Genomic DNA, 5,439 nt, shown 5'->3' on the forward strand with positions numbered 1-5,439 from the left:
ATCCTCACAATATATAGGGTCAAGCTATTGTTAGGTGTGCTCACTTTTCCTAAACACCTTCACATAAAACAAAAAGAAAGGGATATATGTTGGGAGCAATGCTACATAATTCTAGGGAAAAATCATTTGAGTAGGCCTAGTTTTCCTGCTTACAGCCCAGCTAGGACATTCCAGACATAATTACATTTTGGCCTCTGGTCATAACTGAGACCTCAGTGATCCCTAGATGCTGTAATCTCCAGGATAAGAACACGCCTGGGGGAGATGCCAGGGAGAAACCAAATCTTCATCTGCATAATTCCTCATTGTTCTTAGATTTCCACTGCCCCCAAGCCTTTTGTTACACCTTGTTTATCCCAATGTGAAGTACTGAACTCTATATTTCACTTGTTACATTTGTTTCCCCATGTACTGAATAAAAAGTGCTGCAAGCTAGGGGGCCTTTGTCTTTGCTGCCCAGAGCAGCACTGACCAGACCCAAAGCTCAGCTTCTTCTCAGTCTCATTTGTCTACCTTTCCTGTAATTCTCCATGTGCTGCCATGGCTCACAGGAGACTAGGACTTACTGCAGAGGTTCTGGTAATGTCCCCTTCCCCTGTTCCCTACACATACTCACTCATAGAATGTGCTTAAGTAAGTGCAAAGGAATTGAAGTTATCCCCTGTATATTATCAGACCATAGTGCAATTAAATTGGAGATCAATAGCAAAAGAAACAAGAATTTCATAAACACATGGAAATTGAACAACACACTTCTGAATAACCAATAGGTAATAGAGGAATTTAAAGAAGAAATCTGACAGTTTCTACAATTAATGCAATGTCTATGCAATGTCTACAATGTTAATGCAACATATCAGAATCTATGGGACACAATGAAAGCAGTCTTATTGATGGAAAGTCATAGCAGTGAATACTAATATGAGGAACAGAGAGGAAGCTCAATAAAACAGCCCAATACTGAACTTCAAACTTCTAGAAAAACAATAGTGATACAAACCCAAGGCTAATACAAGGGTGAAAAATATAAAGATCAGAGCAGAAATCAATTCAATGGAGACTAAGAGAACGATACAAAAAAAATCAATGAAGACAGCTTGTTCTTTGAAAGAATCAAGAAAATTGGCAAACCCTTACCCAACCTTGTCAGAAAAAAGAAAGAAAAGGCCCAAATCCATCCAGTTAGGAATGAAAAGGATGATTACAACTGAACTAGCAGAAATACAGAGGATCATCAATACCTACCTCAAGAACCTATACGCCAAAAAGGTGAAAAACACAGAAGAAATGGACAGATTCATAGATATGTATGAATTATCAAAGTTGAATGAAGACCTAAAAATTCTAAACAACCCAATATCAATCAATGAAATTGAAAAAGTAATTAAAAACATACCAACTAAGAAACACCAAGGTACTCATGGCTTCACTGCTGAATTCTACAAGACAATTAGAGAGGAACTACTGCCACTACTGTTTAAAGTCTTCAACAAAATTCAAAGGGAAGCATTACTACCAAATTCCTTCCTGGAAGCAAGCATTACTTTGATTCCCAATGCAGAGAAAGACCCAAATGAAAAAGAGAACTATAGGCCAATCTCACTAATGAACATAGATGCAAAACTCCTTAGTAAGATACTGCAAATAGAATGCAAAAGATCATCAAGAAGATCATACACCCTGACCAAGTGGGATTCATCCCAGGGATGCAGGGATGGTTCAACATATTCAAATCAATAAATACAATACACTGTATCAATAGAGCCAAGGACAAAAACCAAACAGTTATCTCCATAGATGCACAAAAGGCATTCAACAAAATCCAACATGCATTTATGATAAAAATGATACAAAAAATTCTAATAGACAGACTCTACCTCAATATGATAAAGGCCATCTATGAAAAACCAACAGGCAATATCATACTAAATGGTCAAAAACTGAAATACTTCACACCAAAATCAGGAACAAGACAAGGATGTCCATTATCACCACTCCTACACTTGATCTTAGCCAAAAGGCCGAGAAGCGATGATCACCACTCCTGTTCAGTATAGTTTTGGAAACATTAGCCATGGCAATTAGACAAGAGAAAGAAATAAAAGGAATAAAGATAGGTAATGAAGAAGTCAAGTTGTCATTATTTGCAGATGACATGATACTCTATATAGAAGACCCCAAGAACTCCACCAGAAGTCTTCTAGACTTCATAACCAAATTCAGTGAAGTAGCTGGATACAAGGTCAACATACAAAAATCAATAGTTTTCCTCTACACAAAAAATAGACTCACTGAGACAGAAATAGGGCAAACACTTCTTTTCACAATAACATCCAAAAAACTGAAATACCTAGGAATCAATCTAACAAAAGAAATCAAAGACCTCTTCCCTGAAAACTATAGCACTCTGAAAGAGAGATTGATGATGATATCAGAAAATGGAAAGACATCCCCTGCTCCTAGGTAGGTAGGATCAATACTGTGAAAATGGCCATACTTCCAAAACTGCTATGTAGATTCAATGAAATCCCAATTGAAATCCCCTCAGCATACTTCATGGACCTTGAGAAAACATTCCAAAAATTCATGTGGAGCAAGAAGTGACCCAGAATAGCAAAAGCAATTCTACATAACAGAGACATGGCAGGGGGCATCTCAATCCCATACTTGAAACTATACTACAAAGCTACTGTGATAAAAACTGCATGGTACTGTCAAAGAAACAGACCTGAGGACCAGTGGAACAGATTAGGAGATGTAGCAACAACTCCAGACATACTCAGTCATCTCATCTTTGATAAAGGAGCCAAAAACCCTCAATGGAGAAAAGATAGCCTCTTTAATAAGTGGTGCTGGAAAAATTGGGTTTTAACTTGCCAAAGATGAAAACTAGACCTATATCTCTCACCATGTACTAAACTAAAATTGAAATGGATTAAGGATTTAAATATAAAAATAGAAATGCTGAATCACCTGGAACAGAGACTAGGTAGAACTCTTGAAGACATTGGTGTAGAAAAAGATTTTATGAACAAAACCTCAGTTACCCATGAACTAGCACAAACAATCAACAAGTGGGATCTCTTCTTATTAAAAAGGTTCTACATAGCAAGAGAAACTACCAACAGTGTCCAGAGACAACCCACAATGTGGGAATCTTCACTTACTTTTCCTCACACAAAGGTCTAGTATCTAGAGTCTATAATGAACTTAAAAAAATTAGATCTCCCAAATTTAAAGACCCAATCCAAAAATGGTCATCTGAAATGAACAGACATTTCTCAGACAAAGAAGTAGAAATAGCAAATAAATATATGAAACAATCATCAACATCACTGGCCATTTGAGAGATGCAAATGAAAACAATGCTGAGATTCCACCTCACTCCAGAAAGAATGGCTCCTATCATGAAATCAACCAACAACAAATGCTGGTGGGGCTGTGGCAAGAGAGGAACACTGCTCCACTAATGGTGGGAGTGTAGATTGGTGCAACCACTGTGGAAATCAGTATGGAGATACCTCAAAGAACTAGGACTGGAAGTCCCATTTGATCCAGCTACTCCCCTGATGGGTATCTTCCCCAAAGAAGTAAAAGAATCATACCACAGTGATATATCTCCACCCATATTCATAGCAGCACAATTTGTAATAGCTAAAACTTGGGAACAGCCCAAATGCCCATCAACTGGAGACTTGATAAAGAAAATGTGGGTTTTTTTTTTTTTTACAAAATGGAGTACTACTCAGTCATCAAAAATGAGAAATTAGAGACATTTATAGCTAAATGGATGCATACTGAGGTGATACTCAAGTGAAATAAGACACTTGTGTAAATACTGAATAGTTTCTCTAGTGTAAGAAACTGAAAGTGTAAATAAGGACTAAAAGGTACAATAGATGATGCGAAATAGGACAAAAAGGGGCAAAGGGGAAGGGGAAGTTGGAGGCGTAGAATAGAAGAAAGAAGGTAATGGAATTTATATGAGAAAATGAAAAAATGGAAACAAAGTCTTTGTAAATAGGGAGGGATGGAGGGGTTGAAAGGAGGGCAGAGGAAGGGGGAAAAATAAGAACCAAGAGAGATTATGTAAAATTGCAAATTTCCAATGATTAATGTCTTTATATTGTATACCTAAAGTGTACCAATAAAATAAAATTTAAAATTTTAAAAAAGAAACTGAATTATGAAATATATAGGCCTAATATTTCCCTAAATTTAATAATTTAGTTGGGTCATACACATAAAGTTTTGATTCATTGATATATTATTCTTTCTGAAAAAAAATTATCCATCCTATTTTTTTCAAAAACAGTCTTTATTCTCTAATTTCAATTTCCAGAATTCATTAAACTAAGTTTGCTTTGTATCCTCTTTGCTATCACATGTTTTGTGGGTACAATCCTGATCCTGGTAGAGCTTCTGAAATCTAATAATGTACAATAATGACAAAAATTCACTTCTAAAGAAAATTATTTTCTTCAATACAGTTCAAGAAAATGCAATTGTTTATAATAAATGCTCATTATTCTACCATATAAGGTATCCCAAATTTTTATATAGAAAATGAAATGGTTCCATCTTAACATTTATTCTCTTCCCAATTATTCAGCTACATAACACTTAATTTTCTATTAAGTGCTCCTGTGTTGTCCTTTTAGTCATTAAAAAGCAATTCTAATACATAGACCTATAAATATAAAATGCTATTGCAAAGATTTTTTTGGTAATTTAATATGAAATTATTTAATTTTCACTCTAGCTATCTTTGCAGTAGCAGGAAATGAGACCCTTGCCTATTTGAATCACAGACATTATAAATATTTTATAAATTAAGCATGGGTTATGCAGTGAGTCAAACTATTCTTTCAGCACAGCCTTCAAGTAAGTATATCAGCATGAGGTCAAATGAGTCTCAATCCAACTCCACCCTTTCCAGAGTTTATTATGTGTGTGATCATATCAGCCTGCTAGGGCTGCCATCACAGACTTTTTTTCTTGGGGGAGTGTTTCTGGGAATTAAACCCAGGGATTTGCACATGCCAGGAAAAACCTCTACCACATAGCTATATCCATAGCACTGGGGTGCCAAAACAAAATACCATAGACTTAGTGGCTTACAAAACAGAAGTTTATTTTCTGTCACTTATGAAGACAATGAGTCTATGATAAATGTGGTCGTAGCATTCTAAGAAGTGTTTTATAGTGACTTCTTTCTTCTTGACTTGTTGATGATCACCTACTCATTTTGTTCTTACATGATCTTTCCTCTGTTTCTGCACCTCTTTCTCTCTTCTTACAAAAACACCAATTCTATTACATTGGGGCCCCCACTTTCCTTATGATCTCATTTAAAATTAAGTACCTTCTTAAGTGGTCTATATCCAATCACAGTCATAATGGAGGTTAAGGCTTCAACATACAGGTTTGGAGGAGCAC

The 5,439-nt window shown here is 35.9% G+C and overlaps 1 pseudogene; it reads right to left on the reverse strand.

The window, feature by feature from the left end:
* Positions 1-1,887: 1,887 nt before the first annotated feature.
* On the reverse strand, positions 1,888-2,033 carry LOC147824964 (U2 spliceosomal RNA; annotated as a pseudogene).
* Between the last annotated feature and the right edge of the window lie 3,406 nt (positions 2,034-5,439).

This window comes from Heterocephalus glaber, unplaced genomic scaffold (genome assembly GCF_053883595.1).
Source record: "Heterocephalus glaber isolate CG9 unplaced genomic scaffold, H.glaber_assembly_v1.0 deba00001523, whole genome shotgun sequence".
NCBI lineage: Eukaryota > Metazoa > Chordata > Mammalia > Rodentia > Bathyergidae > Heterocephalus > Heterocephalus glaber.